This window comes from Eupeodes corollae, chromosome 3, assembly GCF_945859685.1.
Source record: "Eupeodes corollae chromosome 3, idEupCoro1.1, whole genome shotgun sequence".
NCBI classification, from domain to species: domain Eukaryota; kingdom Metazoa; phylum Arthropoda; class Insecta; order Diptera; family Syrphidae; genus Eupeodes; species Eupeodes corollae.
In genome coordinates this window covers 103,802,505-103,828,715 of record NC_079149.1, presented here as the reverse complement: position 1 = coordinate 103,828,715, position 26,211 = coordinate 103,802,505, and the positions used below count along the sequence as shown (strand labels likewise).

At 36.5% G+C, this 26,211-nt stretch overlaps 1 protein-coding gene and 4 non-coding genes across 6 annotated transcripts in view; 2 read left to right on the top strand and 3 right to left on the bottom strand.

The window, feature by feature from the left end:
* LOC129948958 (putative mediator of RNA polymerase II transcription subunit 29) overlaps positions 1-26,211 on the top strand; it is a 207,471-nt gene that overhangs the window by 90,068 nt on the left and 91,192 nt on the right. The gene's annotated exons all lie outside the window — the stretch shown is intronic.
* Trnag-gcc (transfer RNA glycine (anticodon GCC)) lies at positions 4,372-4,442 on the bottom strand. Its single transcript has one exon. It is a non-coding gene; the product is annotated as a tRNA-Gly (tRNA).
* Trnag-gcc (transfer RNA glycine (anticodon GCC)) lies at positions 5,905-5,975 on the bottom strand. Its single transcript has one exon. It is a non-coding gene; the product is annotated as a tRNA-Gly (tRNA).
* Trnad-guc (transfer RNA aspartic acid (anticodon GUC)) lies at positions 12,398-12,469 on the top strand. The gene has a single exon. It is a non-coding gene; the product is annotated as a tRNA-Asp (tRNA).
* Positions 20,417-20,487, bottom strand: Trnag-gcc (transfer RNA glycine (anticodon GCC)). Its single transcript has one exon. It is a non-coding gene; the product is annotated as a tRNA-Gly (tRNA).

Sequence of the window (26,211 nt, the reverse complement as noted above, 5' to 3'; positions counted from 1 at the left end):
AAATATAAAATACCGGGAAAATACCTTAATGAATGAAATGGTTTGTGAATTCGATTAGTTTTCTCAAATACACAAACCATTTTTCTTGATAAATAATTTGGAATCCTCTAATTACATTTCCTTGTTTAGGTTTGGATTAAAATATTTGTAGCCGCAACTCGGCTACAATTCCTTTCTCCTTAGACACCGTTTAAAAAGGAACTCATACCAACAAATATAAAATACCGGGAAAATACGAGTTTGTGCATTCGATTAGTTTCTCAAATACACAAACCATTTCTCTTAGAAAATAATTTGGAAATGTGTCCTACAGTAAAATATATTACTATTTTTTTGTACAGTATTTGACTCCCTTGTGGTTTTCGTGAAAATATAAAAATTGGAAAATCATACTGTCATTAAACACTTCAATTTGAAGGGTTTCAAAAGCCTACAAAATTAAAAGTGGAAATGTATTCAACACTAGGACCCACCTTTCCTTGATATTCAACTATTAAGCAGTGGGTTTCTCAATTAAAAATGGGTCATGTGAGATCCTCTGTAGAGCCACGTTCAGGATGGTCCGTTGAGATAAAAAAAACAGAAATGATCAAAAAATTCGTAAAATAGTAATAGAAGACTACAGGTTGATAGTGCATGAGATAGCCGAAGCCTGAACATGTGCGAAAATACATTTTTAACTAAAAGATGCCAAGTTAAGAAAAAAAATAGAGACAAGTTAATACTAATGGACAAATCATCATCATATATATTATTTCGTTAGCACGTCTCCCCTTTTCGGCTCCCATACAGAACGAATTTTAACAAATAAGGTGTCAAAACAAAGAGAATTTTCCGTAGACTATGACAAATGAATTTTATTGAATATTAATTCATAAATTGCTGAAAAAAACTTAACTTTTTATTATATTAAAAGTATGAAATACTCGGAAAATATTTTGTTAAGGGAAATGGTTTGTGTATTTGAATGAACTTATCCAATACACACCATTTTTTGTCGGTAAGGTAGTTTCCAGTTATTTTCTTTGTATATACAAAGGCGCGATTCATCCCAAGACACAACTCATCCTCGGCCAACTCAACGCGGAAGTGAAAAATATTTGTAAAAAAAATAATTGTTTGTGTGTTTAACTAGTTCGTTCAAAGCCTTTTCCTTTAGATACTTACTTACATACTTATCCGGCTCACAATCCTTGAAGGGTCTCAGCCTGATATACTGCAGTCTTCCATCGTGAACAGCAACCGCTCTGGCATCCGCAGTCACTTGGCCCTTGTACCGTAGGTTTGGTCTTCCTTGTCGTCTTGAACCTGGGCTAAGAAGATCTTCTTGGCTGGAGCGTTGTCGTCTATTCGTTTGATGTGGCCGAGCTAATGCAGACGTCTTTTCTTGGCCTTCTGGACTACATCCACATCTTGGTGCAGCTCATACAGTTCTCGGTTGTACCTTCTTCTCCATTCATCATCCAAAAATCAGTCAAAAAATTTTTCTTTCGAAAGTGCCCAGTATCAATTCCCCTTTTTTAATTATCTTCCAGCACTCGGCGCCGCTGTAGAGTAGGACTGGTAAAATCAAATTTTTGTGTAGCAGACACTTTGTCTTTCGAGTGAGGAGTTTTGAACAAAGTTGTTTGGCCAAACCGAAGCAGCAGCGGTTCGCTAGGGTAATTCTTCTTCGGATCTCCACTAAGGTGTCGTTCGTGGGATTGATGCTTGTTCCAAGGTAGGTGAACTCCTTAACTACCTCGAAATTGCTTCTACCAACAGTGACGTTTTGTACTAGGCGGTGGACAGATGTTGCTTTGTTTGTTGATAACATGTACTTAGTTTTGTCCTCATTCACTTCAAGACCAACTAATTTGGGCTGTTCTTCAATCGCTGTGAAGGCCTCAAGCACAGCTCTCTTGGATCGACCGATTATGTCTATGTCTATAGCCTAGGAGCTGGGTGGATTTGTTGACGATAGTGCCCTCCGTGCTCACACCTGCTTTACGCACTATCTGCTCCAGGATTATGTTGAAGAAGTCACATGACACAAGTCATAAGCAGCTTTAAATTCGATGAAAAGATGGTGGGTTTCGACTTGTAATTCGTTGGTCTTTTCCAGGATCTGCCTTAGTGTGAATATTTGGTCTATCGTTGTTCTGCTTGGCCTAAAGACACACTGGATATTTCTGTCGCAGAAAGGTTTAAGATGCTCACACAGTAAGTTGGATAGGATTTTGTATGCAAAATTAAGCAGGAATATGCCACGGTTGTTTTTACATAACATCGGGTCGCCTTTTTTGTAGATGGAGCATATAAAGCTTATCGATCAGTCAGTGGGTATGCATTCTTCCTCCCACACTTTGGTGATGACCTGGTGCATACGGTTACTTCCTCCATGTTTAAAGAGTTCCGCGGGTATGCCATCCGACCCAGCGGACTTGTTATTTTTTAGCTTTTGGATGGATCTTTCTGTCTCTTCTCTGTTGGGGGCTGGGACTGGGTCTTCATTGACTGGTCTTGTTTCTCTTTCGTCATTATCTTGCTCGACATTTTGCGCAATCAGCAGCTGTTGGAAGTGCTGCTTGAAAATATCTACAATTCTCTGTGCTTCGGTGACTAAGTTTTCTTCACTGTTTCGAAGAGCTTGTCGCGGTTCTGAACCCAGAAGCTAATTGCTTCGACCTTTTAAAGAAACGTGGGGTGTTGTTCTTGGCCCGAGACTCCTCTAGATCTTTGAGCTGAGAAACTGCGGATGCTCTTTTCTTCCTTCGCAAGGTCTTTTTCTCATTTCTCCTTTTCGTGTCGTACTCTTCCCTTGCTGCTCTTGTTTTCCGTTGCAGCATCTGCACACGTGCATTTTCCGTCTCTCTTTTTAATATCACGCACTCATCATCTTTTTCGGGGGTGGCTGGTAACCTATGGTGGTCTCGGCTACATTTTTTAGTTTTACGCGATATTGGTTCCACAATGTGTTGACGTCTCTAGTATTTGCGAGGACGGCGGCAGAGAGTCGCTCACTCAGGTGCTCACTGTAATCTCTGGCATGATCCAAAGTGCTGAGGCAACCGATGTTAAACTTTTTTCCTTGGGCCGCACGTGTTTTTTGTCGTTTGATATTCGAGCTCTAAACTTAGCCACTATCAGAAAGTGGACAAATTCGACATTTGCTCCTCGGAAAGTGCGCACGTTGAGGATGTCGGATGCTTGCCTTGGGCCGATTAGTACATGGTCGATTTGGTTGGTGGTTTGACCATCCGGAGATCGACAGGTTGCTGTTTAGATCTTTCGTCTTGGAAACCTAGTGCTACTTATCACCGTATTACGAGCTGCAAAAAAGTCGATTAGACGGAAGCCGTTATCTTTTGTTTCTTCGTGGAGGCTGTGCTTTCCAACTAATCCGCCAGAGATGTCTTCCTTCCCGATTTTTGCATTGAATTCTCCGGGTACGATCTTGACGTTGTCCTCTGGACAGGCTCCGTAGGCTCTATCCAGGAGGTCGTAGAAATCCTCCTTGCTAGACTCCTCAGCATCATCAGTAGGGGCGTGTGCACATACTATACTGATGTTCTGTAATGTGGCCTTGATGCGGATCACAGCCAGGCGATCACTTATTGGTTTGAAATCCATGACTTTCCAAATATATGCAATCTTTGATGACAGCTTAAATAAATGTCGCAATTCTTTCTCTTCATTGTCCCTGATCCTATCCATCGTATTTTCTGGATCGCAGTAATATCTGACATATCTGACTTATACTGAGAGAGGACAGATTCAAATTTCTCAGTTGCACCTGGAGTGTAGAGGGTTCTTACATTCCAGGTACAAACTTAACTTAACTTCCAAGTTTGAACTCAATCGACCCAATGGTTTAGGCTGTAGGCGTGTGGGCAGACAGACGGACATAATCGCGGGACCCACTTTGTTCGACTTCTCTACCATCGTAATATAATATTTAAATTAAATTTTGCACGAGTACAAAACATGTCGCAAGTAAAAATAGTTCATCACTTTTCGCCTACCCAGTTGAAGAGTCCAATTGAAGGTTTCTCTTTTAAGACAAACAAAAGATGTGGTCATAATGACATAGTGCTTATGGTCTTAATATCTATTTATACAGACTTACATTTATTTTGACCGCTATAGTTATATCAACCCACTTTGAAGAAATTTCAAAGTATCATAGTATCATCATCAATATATTGCACATTATTTTTAACATCAAACCCATAATTATTTTCAAAATAATAAATAACATATTTTTTTCTTGCAGGTATGTTCCAATTATCTTCTATTATCAAGTGGTAAGCTTTTGCAATTTTTGTTATCAAATAAATCGAAAGAATTGAAAATAATCTCCAATACGATCAACGATTAAAAAGTTATAATTGCATCGGCCGGGAATCGAACCCGGGCCGCCCGCGTGGCAGGCGAGCATTCTACCACTGAACCACCGATGCTTATAAAATTCAAAACATTAAAACTTAACTCGAAATAGGTTAAATCTCTATCAATTTCCAGAAAATATTTTTTTCCAAGTAAAAAAAGTTACGCATACGCCACAGTGAACCTTTTTGACCGCAAATATGTTTAGGCACCTACGATTGGGAAACATAATTTTTCAAGCGTGTTTTTCACTTCTAACTTTAATTACTTAGATTCAAATCTTCAAAGATCTACCTTCACGTCATAAACGTAACTCTGTTATCTAAAGTGCTTGCAGAATGTTGTTTGGTTTTCATGTGAACTTGTCACTTTTATTTAATTTCTTCCCCCACTATAAACAATTTCTTCATATTTTATTAAATTAAATCATTTTGAAACACTCCCAACAACATTCTCTCTTTAACAATAATTACCATCCTTGTAGAGCTGAATGTAGACACAGAAGTTGTTCCGGCTTTTTTTGTTAAGTACCTGTCCATAACTACACCTATGGATATAACTCTTGTTCACTTAGCTACTACTCCTACTCTTACTGAATTATTATCCTATGCTCGCTTACATATATAATTAAAAAAGTCTTTGTGAAAAGTCTAAACCGACCTAACCATACGTTAACATAGAGTTTAATCTTCAATCTATGTATGCCTGCATTTTGTGGAATGCACTTATTTAAAAAAAAAAGAAAAACATACGTAGACTAATTAATTACGGCTTGATATCGAAAGGTAGGTATTCACTTAGACATTCATAGTATGTCGCCAATTAATTGGAGTTGTATAGTTATGTAGGAGGTAATTAAGAGACAACAAAATAAATTTTTTTAAATTTTTTTTGTTGAGGTGATTAATTTTAAAATGAAGAATGAAGGCGACTAAAAAAATCTGAGTTTTTAGTAAATACACTTCAATGTTTTTAACAAGGCATGCGGATGCGGATATTAGATGAAGTGATAACGAAGATTGGACAGTCAGTTTTAAGCAGCGACCGTGACCATTATACCTTTGATACCAGAATTAATTATTATTATTGGCATAACATAATTTGATAGTAATCAATTGGTTGAACAAAAACAAAGAGTGCTACAGCTGTACCCAGACCTGCAGGGTCTCACTTTAGCTCTCGAAAAGTGTCGTGCGTTTTATGTTTTGCGTGCCTACAAGTGTTTCCCACTTAAATCATTCTGCTCATATACCATAGAACTGTTGATGGGATTCCTTTTTGACCTTTATTCTCAAACTTGCATTTAGTTAAAATGGGCATTTTTTGATTGGAGCTCTTTTTATGAAACATCAAAAATGTGACCGACACGAAGTCTGAGTTTATTTGACACAAAGATACCTTTTTCATCTTTATTGCGTTTAGTCATTAAAATTTCAAATCAGTTAAGATAACTTCGATTAGAGAAAGAGACTATGTCGGCTTTCTAGCAATTGGGCATATTCTATTTCTGGACAGAATTCAAGCAAAATAGCTAATTGCATCGGCCGGGAATCGAACCCGGGCCGCCCGCGTGGCAGGCGAGCATTCTACCACTGAACCACCGATGCTTATAAACATTATAATATTAACAGTTATGTCGAAAGGTTTAAATCTCTGTTTCTAATAATATTAAAAATAGATTAAAATAAAATTGTCAAGAAACAAAAATGTTACACATACGCCACAGTGTACTTTCTAAAGGATTCTTCACTGAAATTGGCTCGATTTTTAAATTGAATTAAACAAGTTGTATGTGAGATTTAGAGAAGGTTTCATGTTCTTAGAATATTTACAGTTATATCAAAATCTCTGTTACAAATACTTTAAAAAAGAAATTTTAAGAGAAAAAAAGTTACACATACGCCACAGTGTACTTTCTAAAGAATTCTTCACTGAAATTGGCTCGATTTTAAAATTGAATTAAACAAGTTGTATGTGAGATATCGAGAAGGTTTCATGTTCTTAGAATATTTACAGTTATGTCAAAATCTCTGTTACAAATAGCTTAAAAAAGAAATTTGAAGAAAAAAAAAGTTACACATACGCCACAGTGTACTTTCTTTTAATTTATACATAATTGTGTTTTTTTTTCTAAAGATGCTCGGTTTTAGAATTTTACTAAACAAATGTATGTGAGATATCGAAAAGGTTTGATTTGCAGTTCCAGTTTTCGATGAATTTTTAACATATAAATCAGGCTGAATTTGGCCGATGGCATCGGTTATGTTTTCTTTGAGGGACATGGTGGTTTGCGGTTTCTTTGTATAGACATGCGACTTAAGAAAGTCTTACTTACTTACTTAAGGTAGCGCTACAGTCCATGGCGGACCTGAGTCTCAACCAACATGCGTCTCCAGCCAGCTCGGTCCCTTTCTAGCTGTATTAAATTTTGCACCCCAAGTTGGTTGAGGTCTTTATCTACCTGAGTCACGGTCTTCGTATATTGCGCCGTCCCTCGGGATTGGATTCAAAGAATTTCCGGGCTAGAGCGTTGATGTCCATTTGCTCTATATGACCTAGCCATCTAAGTCCTTGGACTTTAATTTTGTTAACTAGGTCAGTGTCGTAAGGTTCTTCTTTTTACCTTCTCCTCCATTCTCCATCTATGCAGACGGGACCAAAAATCTCATGCAAAATTTTTCTCATAAAGCATCCTAAAACGCTCTTATCTTTTTTTGACAGGATCCAAGCCTAATCACCGTAAATGAGAACCGGGATGAACAGTGTTTTATAGATGGGGATTTTAGATGCTCGATAGAGGACTTTACTACTCAATTTATTCTTAGTCCAAAAAAGCAGCGATTTGCAAGAGTTATTCGTGGTTTGATTTCAGCGCTGTTTGTTGTTATCTGACTTTATGACGGTGTCTAGGTAGACAAAGTCCTCAACTACCTAAAAGTCATAGCTGTCATGGTGACGTTTTGTCCAAGACGTCGTTGCTCGATGTCCTTTTTTGATAACAGCATATACTTGGTCTTGCCCTCAATTGACCACTAAACCCATCTTCTTCGCTTCCGTCGCAATGCTCAAAAACGTTCCAAAGACATCACGCTTAGATCTTTCAATTATGTCAATATCATCTGATTAACCGAGTAATTGGATGGACCCTTGGAAGATTGTTCCTCTAGTGTTGACGGTTGAGTTTTGCACAATTATTTCCAGAACGATGTTGAAGAAGTCGGTTGACAGTACATCGCCTTGTCTAAAACCTTTTTTGACATAAATTGCATCGGTGAATTTTTTTCCGACCTTGATAGAACAGCGTGAATTCTCTATAGTCATTCTGCACAAACGGATAAGTTTGAATGGTATGCCAAAACTTGACATTGCTCTGTAGAGCTCTTCCCTATGGATGCTGTCATACGCGGCTTTAAAATCGATAAAGGGATGGTGGGGCTTCAGCCCCTGGGTTTTTACAAAGTTCTGCCGTAGTGTGGATATTTGATTGATGTTAGACTTTCCTGGTCTGAAACCACACTGATAAGTATCTATCAGGTTTTTGACGAACGGCTTCAGATATTCACATAATACGGCAGAATGCCATGAAACCACTAGCGAAAAATATCGGTTGTGTCTTGCCCCGAGTGTCATGTAGCGCTATCCTGTTGAAAATCTATGTTTTCAGTGTCCATATCATAAAAATTCAGGCCACACAAAATTGGTGATCATCGATTTATAGCGATAGCGCCGTTGATTGTGATGGCTTGGCTAGAGTCACTTTCGAAGAAGCACGGACCAATGACGCCTCCAGTCGAAAATCTAAACCAAAAAGTAACTTTATTTGGGTGTTTTGGAACCTCGTAAAACTTGCAAGGCTTAGTGTCGTCCCACATTTATCCATTTTGCTTATTCATCATCATTATCGCTAATGATGATTTTTCGACCTAAATTCAGTTAAACTTCGGAAAGCACCAAGATCCAATTAGCGGACACATGAAACTGCATATGGTCATTTAGTTTTAGTTTGGATTTTATTTGGGGCAGGTCCAAATCGCGACGTAACATCCGCCAGGTTATGGTTTACAATTCGATTCTGCTGAAAAAAACAGGCGATGTTTTCGGCACATCTTGCGTTTCGTTGACTTACTGTCGGCTGAATGTTCATTAGGCCGGCGCATTTGAATTTGGCCACCAAACGTTGAATAGCCGACGTGAAAGGACGACCATTTATGTACCCCATAAAAAAGGCGCAACGCCCGCATCATTGCTACTAAAGTACTGATTAAGAATAGATACTTTGACAGAACATACAAAAAACAATATGGCAGCCACAAACTGTCAAAATAAACCCGTCCCTGTTGGAGAACCGTTTATATACTTTTAAAAAAATATACAATAACTTGAACTCTTCTAATGTCAACAAAATCAGTAGATTAAGATTAAGTTGTTTCCACTAACAAAGTTAAACATTATATCTGTCAAACTACAATACAAAGTATCAAATTCCATTTAAAGATGCCTTCTATACCAACCCGACAAACGTCAATGAACTAGAATAGATTATTAGTTTTTGTGGGATCTAAGTTTTTGTCAAGTCAATCGATTTGAAACCCTACAAAAAACGCTAAGCCTTATTTTAATTTCGAACTAAGCACAATTTAGGTTTTAAAGTAAGGCAGTCCACCTACCTGATGAAACTTTTCTTCAAGGAACACTGAGCGAACACTTGACTGGACTGGACAGTGGCTCCGGGATACTAAGAAGAAAAGCTGATAATCTGATGACCAAATTTGTAGCGTCAGTGCAGTTCCATTGAAGTTCATATCTGCCACAACCACCGCGCACCGCGCCTTTAAGAAAGTTTAAGCTCGTATAAAGAGAAAAAAGAAATAGGTCTTACCGACAATGTCTATCGCCAAATTCATCTTCTACAATGACCAAAGACAAAATGTCTAAAGTTCTTCTTATTTTTCATAAAAAAACCTTATATTTTAATCTTCTATAAGCGATATACCTAACTGAAAACAAATCCAGCTCACATAAGGCTTTGTAACCATATAGCCCTACATATGTATATACCTAACTTAGATGATGGAATAAGCTAAGCAATCTATATACGTAGGTATATAAGTTATGCTACGAATACAATAGGGTCCGATAACTTACTACGACGACGTATTCTTCCATTTCTCTTCCGTGAGCTAGTGCGCTCTGTTGAAACCAGCAATTTCAATTGAATTTGCATACTTACACCACGACCTATACCAAACTAAACTACCTTACCTATCCTATAACCATCACCATCACCATTACTATCGCCATCAGCAGCAGGCAGGCAGCTAGAGGCAACAGCTCAAGCAGCATAATATTCAAAAAGCATTCATCTTTCTTTCAGCGGGAATTTCGTTGCATGAACAAAAACAAAACAAAAGCAACATCAGCAACAAAAAAAAATTAAACTGAGGAAAGCCCTCTAGCGGACAACAAAAGAAGTATTACACACAAAAAAAAAATACTCTGCTGTTGCTGATATAATGAAAGTCATCATCCTACTGCTGCTATCTAATCCATGACGCCAACTCCACTCCAACTCGAGCTACACCTCCCATCCCACCCTATCTCCCTTCATCCACCACCGCTGTGAAGGTCCGTCCACCCGCCGCCTGTCATCGCAACATTTTTTTGAAAGTAGATCACTGGATAACGAGCGAATGCGAAACCAAAACCACTTCATCCACACGGTCGGTTTGGTTGGTCGGCCAACAGCGCGCGGTCGGTACTGTGGAGTGGAGTGGAGTGTGGTGCGGTGTTTCTAACGTTACAACTTTAACTTTATCCACTGCCCATCCATCCACCACCCTCCACAACTCAACCTCCAGTCATTGACATTAAAAGCAGAACAAGTAGACTTTTTCAAACTTATACACATCCATCCCTACCTTACCGACATCATAATATAATATGAGCTCGCTGAGCCATTCTTCCACTAGCCAAGCCAAAAAGGGGGCCAAAACGATTCCGAACCACGACACCATCAGAGCAGGCGGGGTACATCACCATCAGCCGCAACAGCAGCGGCAGCAGCTAAATAAAAGTTTCAAAAATAAAAAAAAAGAGGAAAAAATTAGAAATAAAAAATCATCCCATCGGGTATCTTTTGTATGCAAATTCTTCTCGAATCCGTCAAGTTGGAAATGGGCTGCTTTTGAGATTGATTGCATAATGACACTCATAACTCTGCCTGTGTAAAAAGTCAACAACAATCACTCATTCACAATGGTATCTCTCTATAGTCCCTCCATATTCGCTTTCCATACGAATACAATGGCGATACTTCTGGGTTATGTGGTATGATGATGGCGCTGATGGCGTATAGGAGAATTCTGAGTTTGATGGTGTTTGGCTTTCGTTCGTTTCTTCGTTTGGGGTGTGATGTAGATTCCTACAGAGTTGTCGTTGTCGTCGACGAACGTCGCTACTTGCTATGATGATGCAAAGTGCATGTGATTGACTGGCAGCCTAAAGGCTTAAAGGGTTTGTTATGTGTGATTACTGCTCTGAGGGTTTTTTAGCGATTAATTTTATGTGAATTTAGTAGTATGATGATAGCTTTGGCGAATGGTGATGGTCTATGCCTCTGAATAATATCAGCAAACAGCAGGTGTTGTGCTAACCGAAGTCTTATGTGAGACTTTGCATAAAGAAATGTCAAAATAGAACGGTTTGGTTTTGGAATGTAACAGTAAACAATGGAAGAGACGTCAAAGTAAGTGTCAATTGTCAAATACATATTTGGTTACTCTAGAGAGTTATGTCCACTTATGAAGATAAGAGTAATATAGTTTAAAAAATTACACATTCTAATTTTTCAGAAGAATCAACTAGACATTTCAAATATATGTTTTCAAGGTCTCTCACAATTAAGTAATTTTTCAAATACAATAACGAAACTTTCAACCAATTAATACTTTCGAAGTTTCAACTAATGTTTTCCTTCTCGTCAAAGAAAGACAATTTGAAAATATGTTGAACCAGAAAATGAATAAAAACAATGGGCAAAAATGAGTTCTGACAATGGTTAATTTTGACAGCTCGTGATGGCCATTTTCTTTCTTATAACTTCTGTCAAACCATTTTTTGTTAAATCATTTCTTTAAGACAAATCGTGATGACAAGTAACAGCGTTAAGCAATCCGTATATTGAATATTGACACTTGTAGCAAATACCTTAGTAAGTCAAGCCAGAAGCAACCACTAGTTAAATAGAGAGAGAAAAGGGGAGAACAATGTACAACACATGATAAGTATTTATTTTAAGTAAAGATAGTTCCTCAATAATCTTGAACTTGAAGATTCCGAAAAACTTCCACTTCCTTAGGGTTTATCAAAGCCTCTTGATAGCTGAAGAATGACAACTCATAGAACTTTGGACATATACTCACTTTTTGCAACTAAGTTGTGTAATACAGGGTCCCGAAAAAAAACCTCCCCTATTTTTAGACGATTATATTTAAAGCAATTTAATTTATAGATAAAATGGTATTCCGGGTATAAATAGATGAGCATCCCGCATTTGTCGTAGAGGAATATATCCGCATTTCCGTATTTTTTCGAAGAAAATGGGCAAACTGTTATAGTTAATGCGGATCGCTACTGTCACATGATTGAAACCTTCCTCCAACAAAACTTAAATCAGTTTACTTGGAACCACAAAGAAGTCTGGTTCCAACAAGATGGAGCCACATCACACACTTCACGGCGTTCACTTTTAAAATATGGGAGATCTTTTTGCCGGACCCTGTACTTTCAAGGATTAATATTGATAACTACATCAATCGCCAGCTCATTCAAGTAAGCTAACTTAACCTAAAGGCAGTTCCTGAACGCTTTTTAACCCGTCTGTAACTTCTTTTTTATTATTTGCTTCAGATTGTTTTGCAAAAAGGAGCTATTTATATAAAATGTTCACTCATGTTCAACTAACAACTTATAACGGTATTCAAATATTTCAACAAACTTCTGTTAAAAGTCTGTCATGAAATTTTCAACATCCTCGATAGTATAGTGGTCAGTATCCCCGCCTGTCACGCGGGAGACCGGGGTTCAATTCCCCGTCGGGGAGATCAGATGTGGTCTTTTTTAGATATTTTTTCATAGAAATATGTATCTTATTAAGTCCCCTATTACACGTTGACTCACGACTCACTTTTGTATTTCCTTATAAATTTGTATTCGGTGTGGCAAGCGCTATAACACGTTGCCTAGTGCCCCATACCCCAAATTTGACAATTATTGTTTGTTTTGTTTTGAATCCTCCTTCTCGTTGGCTTTAATTTTTCAAGTTGAGTAAAATTTATAAAACAAAATAAATTAAATTTTGAAAATTGGTTCCGAGAATTTATTAAAGCTGTTGAAGTTACACACTTCTCTGGTTTCCAAACAAATTCGATGTCATTTATCCGATCAAAAAGAAAATCGAATGAAAAAGAACAGTAACAACGAATATTAGAAAAAAGAAATGTCAAAGTGAGTCTACTAAAAATTTGATCGAGACTCACCGGACATTTTTTTTGCATCTCAATTTCTCACATCTGCTTTCTTTTTCGCACTCATGTGAGTCGTGAGGCATCGTGTAATAGCCTTAAATATTTTTTAAACCAAGGGACATTTATTTGGTGACCATAAAGCTTGTCGCTAAAACTTCTCCTCCACTTAACTTCTATGCATACGCGACCACATATATAGATCACGAGGCGAACTTTTCTCTATTGCTTTTTATAAAGTCCAAGCTTCTGTACCGTATATCAAGACGGGGATGATATCATATAAGTCTTATGTAGCGACATTTTGGTTCTTCGCGAGCGGGCTTTACTACTCGAAGCAAGTGGCTAGCAAGAGTAATTCTTCGTGTGATCTCAGCGCTGGTTTTTGTTTTCTGCGTTCATATCGGAGCCCAGATAGACAAAGTCCATAACCACCTCATAGTTAAGTCTGTGGATGGTGACGCTTTCACCTCGAAGTCTTATGTCCTTTCTTGATAACAGCATGTACTTCATTTTTTCATTATTAGCCGATGAACCAGTTTTTGTCGCCTCTGTCTCAATACTTACAATAGCTCCATTCGCACCACGCTGAGTTCTACCGATTACTCTTATGAAAGGTAAAGCCTTTGGTTTCGACGTTTTTTGACCTCAAAACGTTCGGTTAAGTTATTTCCAGCCTTTTTGGCAGAGATGCCAAAACAAGACAAGGCTGATATTTGATCGACTGTAGACTTTTCTGATCTAAAGTCACACTAATAAGGACTTATAAGGTTGCATGAGCCTTTAGGCGTATGTATTTTATAATGTGTTTAAAAAAAACAGCTGTATTTCTCGGCCTTACCTTCTAAGCTCAAAAAATACATTTCTATTTTTTCATAAGAATTAAAATGTTCAAGGAGTAAAACTTTCTACTTAAATAAATTTGAGTACGTACGTACGTATATTTATACTAAAATTATTTGAACTACAGGAGTTAGGAATTTTTTATAAGAATACACATAACTATCTTTCATTTTCTCCATTGTTAAGGGTTTCTTTGTTGCCATTTAGGTATGTAGGTCAGTGCACAGGCATTCAAGAAATTTAATCGACTTTTATTTCCCTGTTTATGCTTACCTTAGCAATAATTTTAGTTTGGCTTGCTACAACGATTAACTCCATCCTTACTTTCGTCATAATTTTTTTCATTTGCATCCTTTCAATCTTAAAGTTAATGGTGCAAAATTTCAATTATTAAGGGCTTACAATTTTATTATCTTACTAGTAAATTGCTTATTTCCTTTTATTAAAACAAAACTGACATCCGAACATGTCCAAATAATGACAGTTCGTGAAAAAAAAAACAAAACAAACAAAATTAAACGGACCTATTAATTGAAACTCCCACTTATTTTATGAAAATAATTGACAGATGTCACATAGGTTTAAAAAAAGTTAAATTAACTCTTCCTTGATAACTTCAGCGAACTTTTAAAAGACGGTAAAATGATAAAATCGTTTTAAATTAGGTAAATCGAAAAATTTCCAAGATTTTATCACCTACATAAGTCGTTTAAAATTGTGCGCCAATGTTTTCAACTTTGTACCCAGTCCAGATAATTAAGAATAACGTTTAGCTGATAAAAAAGAATGATCATGATTAGTGATACAGTTCATAATACTTTTCTTTAAGGTTTATTCCTAACGTCATTTATATAGTTCAAAAATTGACGAGTAGGGGGTACTTGTGCCTTTGTTATTATTGTTATTTTTTGATTTTTTGAAATGCTGTTATATTTTCATTTCTTTGTGAGCTTTGACCTGTAACCACATCATTTATTTTTTTACAAAAGTGGCATATTTTCTGAGATATCTTTTTTTCTATTCCAGTAAGTATTTTGTGTTGTGACGGTATAGAATAAAAAATATGTGAGGTTTGCGTACGTAATATTTTGAAATGTGACACATTCTTTCATAGAAAAAATAAATTTTTCATTGTATTATTTTGTCTTGTGACTTTATTTACTTACTTAAGGTGGAGCTACAGTCCTGTGTGAACTAGGGCCTCACCCAACAAACTTCTCCATCTAGCTCGGTCCCTAGCTAAATGTCTCCAGTTTCGCGCTCCAAGTTGGGTGAGGTCACCTTCCACTTGCGCGTGCCACCTGATCCGTGGTCTTCCTCTACTGCGCTGTCCTGTGGGTGCGGATTCAAAGACTTTCCGGGCTGGAGCATTGGTTTCCATGCGCTCTTCGTGACCCAGCCATCTTAGTCGTTGGACTTTTACCCTTCTAGTTAAGTCTATGTCGCTGTACAGCCCGTACAGCTCGTCGTTCCATCTTCTCCTCCACTCCCCTTCGATGAATACGGGACCGTAGATCACACGAAGAACTTTTCTCTCGAAGCAACCCAAGGTGCTTTCATCCGCTTTTGTCATGGTCCATGCTGCTGCACCGTATAGCAGGACGGGGATGATAAGGGTCTTATATAGCAACACTTTGGTCCCTCGAGAGAGGACTTTACCACTCAATTGCTTTCTTAGTCCAAAGAAACAGCGGTTAGCAAGAGTTGTTTGCTGCGTTTACAGCGGAGCCTAGATAGACGAAGTCCTTGACTACCTCAAAGTTACGTCTGTCGATTGTGACGTTTCGACCAAGACGTCGGTGTTGTATGTCCTTCCTAAACGACAACATGTACTTTGTGTTGCCTTCATTAACCGTTAAACCCATTTTTGCCGCCTCAATACTCACAAATCCCCATTGACATCACGCTGAGTTCTTCCGATTATGTCAATGTCATCAGCATATGCCAGTAATTGGATAGACTTTTGCAAGATAGTGCCTCAACTGTTGAAGTGTGAGCTCTGCACTATTCTTTCAAGCACGATGTTAAAAAAATCACATGACATGAAGGTTCTATTAAGTTTTTTCCAACCTTTATGGAGCAGCGTGAATTCTCCATGGTCATCCTGCACAAACGGACGAGTTTGGCAGGGATGCCAAAACTAGTCCCTGTAGATGCTGTCATATGCGGCCTTGAAATCGATGAAAAGATGGTGAGTGTCGATTTGGTGTTCTTGGGTTTTTTCAAGGATCTGCCGTAATGTGAATATTTGATCAACTGTGGACTTTCCTGGTCTAAGACCACACTGATAAGGACTTATCAGGTTGTTGACGATGGGCTTAAGACGTTCACATATTACGGCAGAGAAGATTTTATAGGCAATGTTAAGTAGACTGATTCCTCTATAGTTGGTGCAGTTTAGAGGGTCTCCTTTTTTCAGGATCGGGCAAACAATACTGAGGTTCCATTCATAGGGCATGCTTTCTATCTTGTGACTTTATTGATAGAAAATTATTCGTCAAATAGAAGTTTTGTATTTTGGACCATGTCACAATATGACGTTCTTGTTTATAATAACATTCAATTATTTGTAAATCCTTAGGTGTTATTTTGTGTTACTTCCTTTTTTTCACAAAAAAGAACATATATTGGTAAATAATACCTGTTAAACTTGCAAAAGCCGAAAGATCCTGCTATGTCCGTACAAATGATTTCTTAGCAAATTTGTTGATCTAATTTTTTCTAGAATTTATAACTCAAAACCATTTTTCAACTTCTGTTGATAAAGTAAAAGAATACTTGACAGATCAAAATCGTCCTCATGTAGTTCCTCATCGTCTAATTCTTCATCATCTTCATCTCCTTCAGGATCTTCAACTGCAGATTGCGGACCTACTCAACTACAGACAATATAAGCGTTCAGAAAGTGTTGACAGTGAAAGTGCTAAAAGCTCTTTATCTAAAAAGACGAAGTCTATTTCTAGCCCACAATTTGGTTTTTCGTCTGCTCAGCGAGAAGTTTCCACTTTCGTGAGGCTCCCCAAAAAAAGTCATCAAAAGAAGTAAAAATATAGAAAATTTGGAAAAAATATTTTAAAGAAAAAGAGAAATATCGGAGAGGAATACCAAATTGCGTCCAAATTAAAAAAGTTTAAGACGAAAAGGGAATTGAAAGCTTCTTGTGGTGAAAAATGTAAACTTCAGTGCTCTTGCTTAATCAGCCAGAAAAAGAGGCAGCAAAGCCTTGCAGATTATTGGTCCCTAGGAGATATAGAAAGGCAAAGACAGTTTATAAACAATTGCATAACAGTTATAGGTCCAATAGGAGGAATACGAGCTGAAAGAAGCAACAACAAAGCTTACTATTTTTTTCTTTGCCTGAAACTGAAAAAGTTCGGGTCTGTAAAGTTTTTTTTTCAAAAACACTCTGGATATCACAGATCGAACAATCCGAACTGTTCAAGAAAAAAGAAGCAAAATAGTTAAAGTTTTGCTCGAGCCATTCTTACGGGGAAAGCATAATAGTCATTAAAACTTAGATCCTAAAATCGAAAGCCATTACACCAAAGTCGTTCACTGGCGAATATACATAGAGATTATGTATCCAATTGTAAGGCAAAAAATGAGGCTAATGGAATATTTTATAAAGTATTTACCAAATTTTTCAACATCTCCTATTTCACGTCGAGAAAAGATTTACGCGAAACTTGCGTTGCATACGAAAACGCATCTACTGATGAAAAAGAAGGTTTAAAAGAAAGCTACGACCTGCACCAATCTGAAAAGATACTTTCCGTTGAAACAAAACTTCAACCGAGTAGTAGCGGTTTATGACTTACAAGCTGTGATGCAGATACCAAAAGGAGACGTCTCTTTTCTATACTATAAGTCTAAGTTAAATGTTTTAAATTTTGCAATGTATGATCTTCGCGATAATAGCTGTTAATGTTTTGCATGGGACGAATCAAATGGTCAACAAGGGGTTAATGAGCTCCGAACATGTGCTCTAAAGTAAAAGTTATAATGCAGGACACAGAGGTAATTTGTTATTCGGACAGTTGCGATCACCCCAATTCAACTAATAAAAAAGAGGCTAGGATGCGACCCACACTGATAACTTTCCATCCCGTCTGTCGATTTGTCTTGCTTAAAAGTTTGTCTATATGTATTTTTACCAAATTTGCGCACTATTTTTTGTAGATTTTATTTTTTATGAAAAAACGGACTGTTGGATTTTTATATAAAAATTACTGAATATTGAAAACAATATTTTCTCTGAAATAAAATAAGTTTGAAGCCAATATTTTTGAAAAGCTATTTGAGCCGAGAGTAAATTTTTACCAAGTTTAATTATTGTTTTTTTTTTTTAGAGTTTTATTTTGTGTAAAAAAACTGTCAATTCGAATTTTTTAAAAATTTTACCAAATGTTGAAAACAATATTTCTTATAAGATAAAATTAGTTTGAAGCCAATATTTAAAATTTTTGAAGAGATATTTGAGTCGAAAATCAATTTTTACCAACTTTTATAAATTTTTTTTCAGGTTTTTATTTTTTGTAAAAAAACTGTCAATTCGATTTTTCTCAAAATTTGTCCTAATGTTGAAAACAATATTTCTTATAAGAAAAAATTAGTTAGAACCTATTATCTCAAAGTTTTTAAAAGATATTTGAGTCGAAAATCAATTTTTACCAACTTTTATAAATTTTTTTTCAGGTTTTTATTTTTTGTAAAAAAACTGTCAATTCGATTTTTCTCAACATTTTATCAGATGTCAAAAACATTATTCTTCGTTGCACAAAATTGTTTTAGAGATGAAATCATATTTCAGTCGTAAAACTTTGCAGGTGACAAATTTTTTTTTTCAGTTTTATTGATTTATAAAAAAAACCGTTATATTGATTTTTTTTAAAAAATATACCTGTTTGGTATTACGTTACAATATATTACATAAAATTTAATTCAAGTCTCTAGCGTTTTTGGTTCGTAAGATATTTAGGGTTAACCAAAATTTTCACCTTTTTTTTCAAACTGCTATGGTAAAAAAACCACCCACACAATATTCTTGAGAGCCCTTTCTGCATCTTTCTGCCTTTTTGTCTGTATAACAAAATTGATTTGAACCTGAAATGTCGAGAAATGTAAAAATTTTCAATTTGACAAATCGGACCCATTACAATAACTTCCTATGGGAAGTTAATAAAAAAGTTTATGAAGTTTTACTCCAAAAAGCATATAGAAAGAGACCTAGACTTTTCGCTAAAAAAAAGAAAGACCTGCTGAACCCGGTTAACAAGAACCACATTCCTAAGTTCTACAATCAATTTTATCAAAATATTTTTATTATTTACTGTACCTATGTTGATATTCTTTTTAATAAGCGATATGTAAGTGAAAAATTATATCAATCCGGTTTAGAATAATTGCAAACATGTGGACCCAAACAAAACATTAATAAACACTTCTATTTTAAGACATCCTTAAAACCAATCAAATATATTTCATTATTGGACCGCAGAGCAGGTACTTGTAAAATTTTAGAAGCGGTGGCGGTTGTCAGACGTCGTCTTTGCGTCGCTAGATAAGATACACAACACAATACTAGAATTATAGTTTTTCAATGAATCATGATTCATTAATTATTAAACACCTATCAAATTCAATTAATACTCTTCACTCACGATGTTTCACAAAATAATTAGTAATGAAGAAATTTTCAAACTTTAAATCGCATTAATAACAATCACTCATTTGCAAACTTATTAATCACTAACTTGTGCCACATATTATGATTATCCATATCACATTTAACACAATTAATTAAATGTTTTCTAACATTAATCAAAAATTCAACTTTTATTAAAAACTATCACTTCAAACACATTCTCATACACAGCACCTCTTTAAATAAAAAACACTATCACTGATTTCACACCTCAGATTCACTTGAACACTTCTGCTTCAGTTCTGCATCACAAATCTTCACTTCACGAACACGTTTTGAATGAGACTTCTTCTTATACGAAACATACCACACTTACTTTTTCTTAACATAAATTAACTTATTATTTTAAGAAAAGAAAAAGAATGTTTCAGCTCATATTTCCACTCGTTAATTAAACCCTACCCACATGATAAATTTTTAAAGCATTTAATAAATTATTTGTTTGATTTTTGTTTTTGGTCACGAGCCATCAGACATTCCACTAACACTAGACAGGGGCAAACCCATCAGCGCCGTGGGCGTTATATGAATCAAGAAAAATTCATAATCCAATGTACATCATTTGGCTTAGTATAAGTAAAAACCGTCAGTTCTTACTCTACTGTGACAATTTTTCAACCCTAATCGACATTAACTTACAAACTTTTCTGCTAAAAGGCACTGTGAATTGAAACGATACAAAAATAAATAAAATACATAGTTTTTGTTGTTGTTCGACAGACTGTTGGAATAATTTTACTTTGTGTGACGATAACGATGAGTCGATGAGTATAAGAAATAAAACAGCCTCATAGTAACAGAAGTTCAAAAAGCAGGTAAGTGAAAAGTTCGTATTTGAATGTTTATTAATTCATTTGATTAAACAAATGAATAAACATAATTCAAATTCAGCGAACAAGACGATGACGTTAATGAAATAGAAGTTGAGATTGAGTCATATCTTTTAATGTTCTTTATTCTCAGAAGTAAAAAACTGAATTGCATCGGCCGGGAATCGAACCCGGGCCGCCCGCGTGGCAGGCGAGCATTCTACCACTGAACCACCGATGCTTATAAATTTTTCAAGTCAAAGTATTCATTTATTATAAAGTTAAAAAATAAACGTCATTCCAATTGGAAGAATAGTAACAAGATGAAAAAATTAATAGAACAATAAGTAATACTTAATTTTTTAAACATTCTTGATATTAAAGATATTCGCATTTGAATTTCAAGGTAGGCAAGGTAGTTCTTCTTACTAACGAGTCGGTAGTACCGACGATATGTGCAAGGGCTGTGATGGCCACTTCTTATGCCACTTTGTCACACTAGAAACAAATTCTTAGGCAACACTTCTAAAAATCTTGAAGAACTCAAAGATATTTCAGGAACAGCCTATTAGGCTTAACAAAAACCACTATAAGACTTCTTCGTTTAGCAAAGTCCAATACATATGTATGTAAGTGTATCACAAGGGATTTACATTTGTTGTGGTTCATCCTCCCCCGAAAAAGGGAAGCAAAAACTCCAACACGTCAAATCTTCGGTCGATAAGTCTTCTTCCGAGCTTTAGCAAAGTTTTCGAAAAAATCATTAATAGGGCTCTGACTAAGTGGGCTGCGGACAACAAAATAATTCCGGATAAACAGTTCGGGTTCAAGGCGGGTCATGACACAATTCATGCTGCGTCTAAACTCGTTTCTGATATCCAATGGAATAAATCAAAACAACAATTCACAGGTGCTGTTCTGGTTGATTTGGAAAAGGCCTTTGACACCGTATGGTTAGAGGGTCTTTACCTAAAACTGAGCAGGCTTGGAATAAGCAAGCCATTGTTGTATATACTTTATGATATGCTTAACCGTAGAAAGTTTGTTGTCAAAAGTGGCAATGTAACTTCTACCACAACATTCTCAATTAGAAATGGTCTTCAACAGGGAGCGGTGAATTCGCCGATTCTCTTCAGCATTTACACCAGCGATCTGATAGGTAGTCTTACAAAGGCAATTGCGTACGCCGACGATCTAATTGCGTACAGAACGGCCCGAAAGGTTGAGGTTATTAGAATTCTCTTTCAGCGTGATTGCTACAAGATTCAGCGATATTGCGACGACTGGAAACTGAAAATAAATGTCCAGAAGTCGGAGATAATTCTGTTTCGGAGTCCGTTGGCTGGAGCCACGAGGGATACGTGTAAGAATCTTTACGGGCAGCCATTAGCGAGCAAAAGTATAGTGAAGTACCTCGGTATCTGGTATCAGTATTTATATTTCGACAGACATATAAATGCTGCTCTTGGTCCAATGCTCCGGCCCGGAAAGTCTTCGAATCCACACCCACAGGACAGCGCAGTATAAGAAGACCGCGGATCAGGCAGCGCGCACAAGTGGAAGGTGACCTCACCCAACTTGGAGCGCGAAACTGGAGACATATAGCTAGGAACCGAGCTAGATGGAGAAGTTTGTTGGGTGAGGCCCTAGTTCAGACAGGACTGTAGCGCCACCTTAAGTAAGTAAGTAAGTAAAATGTTATCGAAAATCAAATTTCTTAAACAAAAACTATGAGCTCCTTAGAAAATCCACCCTTTTCTACATTTCCTTCTTCCTTAACTATTAAATACTTACTTACTTGAAATAAAAGTCAACATAATTCAAAACTGAATTCGTTTTTTCTATGAAATGGATTTTTAATTGTATTCCCTTTATTTCAGCTCAAACAAAAAAACACAAACCAATTTAGAAGCTTTTCCAATTATTTTCTTAAACTTTATAATGATTACTAAATGAGATGAAATTGAAAAACTATCTATATACAAAAATGAAAATTGAAGTATTCAAGTGAAATAATTTCACTCGCAATCCGCGTTTTCACCTTAAATCACTTGTGTTTTTTGTTGTTTTTGTTAGTGTTGTTTTTGATTTATCCTCCCCTTCGAAAAAACATCAATTTCCTCTCCCTTGAGTTAAATATATTTAAAATGTCTGCACCAAATCCTTGTTTTTGTTTTTGCGATAAGCAAAAAACTTTTTCCCTCAACTTACAACTCATAAGCTTGAATGACACTATGTTGTATTAACTCTTGTAAAGCACCCGTTACCATAACCATTTTGGCTTGGAATCCTCGAATTCGAATCTATCTACTTAAATACTTTACTTTGCCATCAGATCAGAGCATCACCTCTCCATGCCATCGCACTTCATCATCCATCATCAGACTCACTGTTCACATAATAATATATGTATTTCCAACATCTCATAATAATAATAATAATAAGCTGTTTGTCTATTCAGTGATTGAAACTTTGTTAAGTAAACATTTAATGAGAAAGTTCTATAATCTAGTTCTAACATCGTTTAATCTCTTGCATCCTCTTTAACAATAAAGAACTTTTCGTTCATCGTTCATAGGTATTCGGGATGGGCTACATCATCCAACCAATATTCATCCACCCTTTGACGTAAGAAACGTCATTTCATCCACAAGGTGCGGTGCGGCGCGGCGGCGAGGCTGTGGCAGCCATGGCGAAACGGCCCCACTCGAACCATCCAACCAAAGAATCTGAATCAAAATGACAAGCAACCTGTTGCATGAACTTTTTAAAACAATCCTGATGGTGCTCTGGAGCTTTGGTGGCTTGGCAAAGGTAGTTGGGTTGGGGTGGATAAAATATTGACAGGAAAGACTGACTTCTCACTACACCCAAATTCCTATGAGTAATCATGAACAGAAACGCGCATTCTCCATCCTCCACCGCCGCCGCCGCATCCGTTGGGATATAATCGCGGTGGATGGTGGTGAAAAACGGAGCGAGGTTAGTCATGGCGGCTTATGCGGCACAAATTTGAAACCATTGCAAAATATGAAATTTCAATGACAAAGTTGCTTCGTGAGAAAAAAGACGTAATATTCATATACAAATACTCGTACCATCAATCTACATGCAAAGAAGGACAAAATTTGTCTATAAAGTTTTTTGTTGTTGTTGTTTTTAGTTGGTTTTTGAAAAAAGCCATCTGTGGTGAAAAGTACTTACCTATATTTCTGCGCCTGACATATCTTCTATCTGTGGGTTTTACTGTGGTGATGGGGTCCTTCCGTTTTTATTCTGTTTTGTATAAACTTTGGACTGTTTTTCTGTTTTGTTTTTGTTTTATTTTTGTTTTTAACGAATGGGATGACTGTGTCTGCACACGTTTCACGTTATACAAACCTCAAAAGAGACATTTTACAAATTACAATCCTCAGGTTGCTCATCAGAGCAACGAAGAGGTTACAAGGTTTTACCACCTCTAGAGGTTATAACAAAATGCACAAAGTATTTAGGTGTAATAGATACATAGTTACACACAATACAAAAAAGTACGTGACAAACAGAGTGTTTCAGGGAATTTCGATGTACCAAACATATAAGTAGGAGTAAGCCGTGACCGGGAGAGATATTTTAGAAGCTTAGTGCATCTAGAACAGAGAGAAATTTTAGACAAAACGAAAATTCATTTTCACCTATGAATAAGTATCAGGGTTGCCAAATGAAACGTTGCAAATGAACCGAATAGAAAAATGAAGAGAACGGTGCACGAAGTGTTAAAAATTCAAACAAGTCATCTACGACTTCGGTATATCATGTTAAAATGAATAGCCAGTTAAATTTCTCCCCTCAAATAAATAAATCGGAACATCAGTACTTTGAGGAATGCTAATTAGTATACCCTTTAGTCCACTTTCGGACGCAGATTCTTTCTTCAGCCGCACTATACGAATGTACAATTTTTTACTTGGCATTATTCCATACCTTCAAAGCTAATTTCTCTGGTATATCCTTTTAATTTATACCTCTCATTTATTATCAATAAGCTACTTCTTCTTTTTCCGTTTTATGCCAATCTCTTTACCAGTTATACGTTCATAAGATGCAGACTTGTCTTAATACTGAATAAAAGTGTTTTTACCAATTCAATAATAGAAACAGAAAATCTGGCACTCAACTTACTTGGCAGATCTTTATCTAATCCAAAAACAATAGTTAATATTGTTGGTACTTTTTTCCGCCAGTCCCTTAGCCAGGATTTAGATGAACTCGATCTAAAATTTTACCATTTCATCCATTTTCCTCTCATATGTCTCTCGTCTCACTAATTATTATTATTGGTCCTAATAGAAGCCCAGCTATTTTTCTTAAATAATGCTCTACTGAACTTTGTAAACACCAAACTTTAACTATTACTTTCGCTAGCTATCTTTACCTCTGTGTGGAAAGAATTAATTTGTCCCAATTTTCAAAAACGGTTGTAACAATTATATCTCTATTAAGTGTTGGATTTCTAAACTGTCTCCATTACCCAAGGTCGTTAAAAGTATTGGTTACGATTTTCTTTACATTCTTTGTAAGTTTGTTGTTTCCCCTTTTCCAACACTACTTCTAAAATGTCAGATCCACCACGACTAATCTTACTCAATTTGTCTTTAAACACTCCTTGCTTTAGACAAAATTTTCAAAGTTATTGATGTAACCACTGACTTTAGTAAGGCTTTTAAAAAGATAAGCTCTTGGTTTTCCAACATTGTTTATTAAGTGGATTAAAGGTTACCTAGAAATCCGTACATATAGAGCTGTCTTAAGAAACGGGGTGTCTGATCCATTATTGGATCATCAAGGGATCCTCAGGGCAGCCATTTCGGTCCAATCTTGTTTATACTTATGCCATCAATGAAGTGAGAATCATTATTTCCTTTTGTGCAATCTCTTTCTAATCTGACGAAATCAAAATGATCAAAGCGTTCGATTCTTCCGAAAGCTTCTCGCTTCTTCAATACGACCTTAACACTTTTTTTGCAACTGGTTCAACAAAAACTTTCTTGGAGTAAATGTGACAAAATGTCAATCTATGGCGTTCTCTCTTAAACGTTCACCTTCATTCATTCAAATCTATCATTTTCATAATGTTCCTGTCCCTCTGGTATCCTCGGTTTCCGATCTTGGAGTAATATGGGATAAGGAACTTTCATAGAGAGCATAGGTATATTCTGATAAACCTAAAAACACAAACTTGTAATTCTGGTCTTTGACTCTTCGGGTTTTTTGTGGAATTAATACATATACAAAAATCCGTCCAATTACCGACCAATTCCACTTACGTCCCTTCTTTCCACGGTCATGGAAACGCTGATTAATTATCAGCTCAAGAAATATCTCGGAGATCGAAAGCTTCTTAATGACATACAATATGGGTTTCGTAGCAATAGGTCCACTGGTGTTCTCATGGTTCATCTCACCGAACACTGGAACAAATCTTTGCATCGTTTTGAAGAAAGTAAGATTATTACACTTGATATTTCAAAAGCATTTGATAGGGTTTTGCATCAGGCTCTCTTATCGAAAATGCGTGCTTTCGGTTTTCATGAATCCCTCCTTCTTTGGATTAGTAATCTGAAAAATAAATGCTGATGTGCCGGAGGGCTCTGTTCTATCTCCAACACTCTTTCTCATTTTTATTAATAATCTCCTGTCTGAAACTTCTAATCCAATCCATTGTTTCACTGACGATAGTACTCTTAGCTTTTCATATTCGTTTTCAGATTCACATACCTCTTCTTCGGATGTGGAACTCCAACGACAAAATATGATAAGCTCATTAAATTCCAACCTAAATAGCATTGTACAATGGGAAATAAGAAAACGCGTTGAATTTAATGCTTCGAAAACCCAATGATGTCTTGTATAGTTAAAGCGAGATATACCCCCCTTGCCATTATCCATAGATGGCACTTGCATCGAGGAGACTGAGCATCTCGAT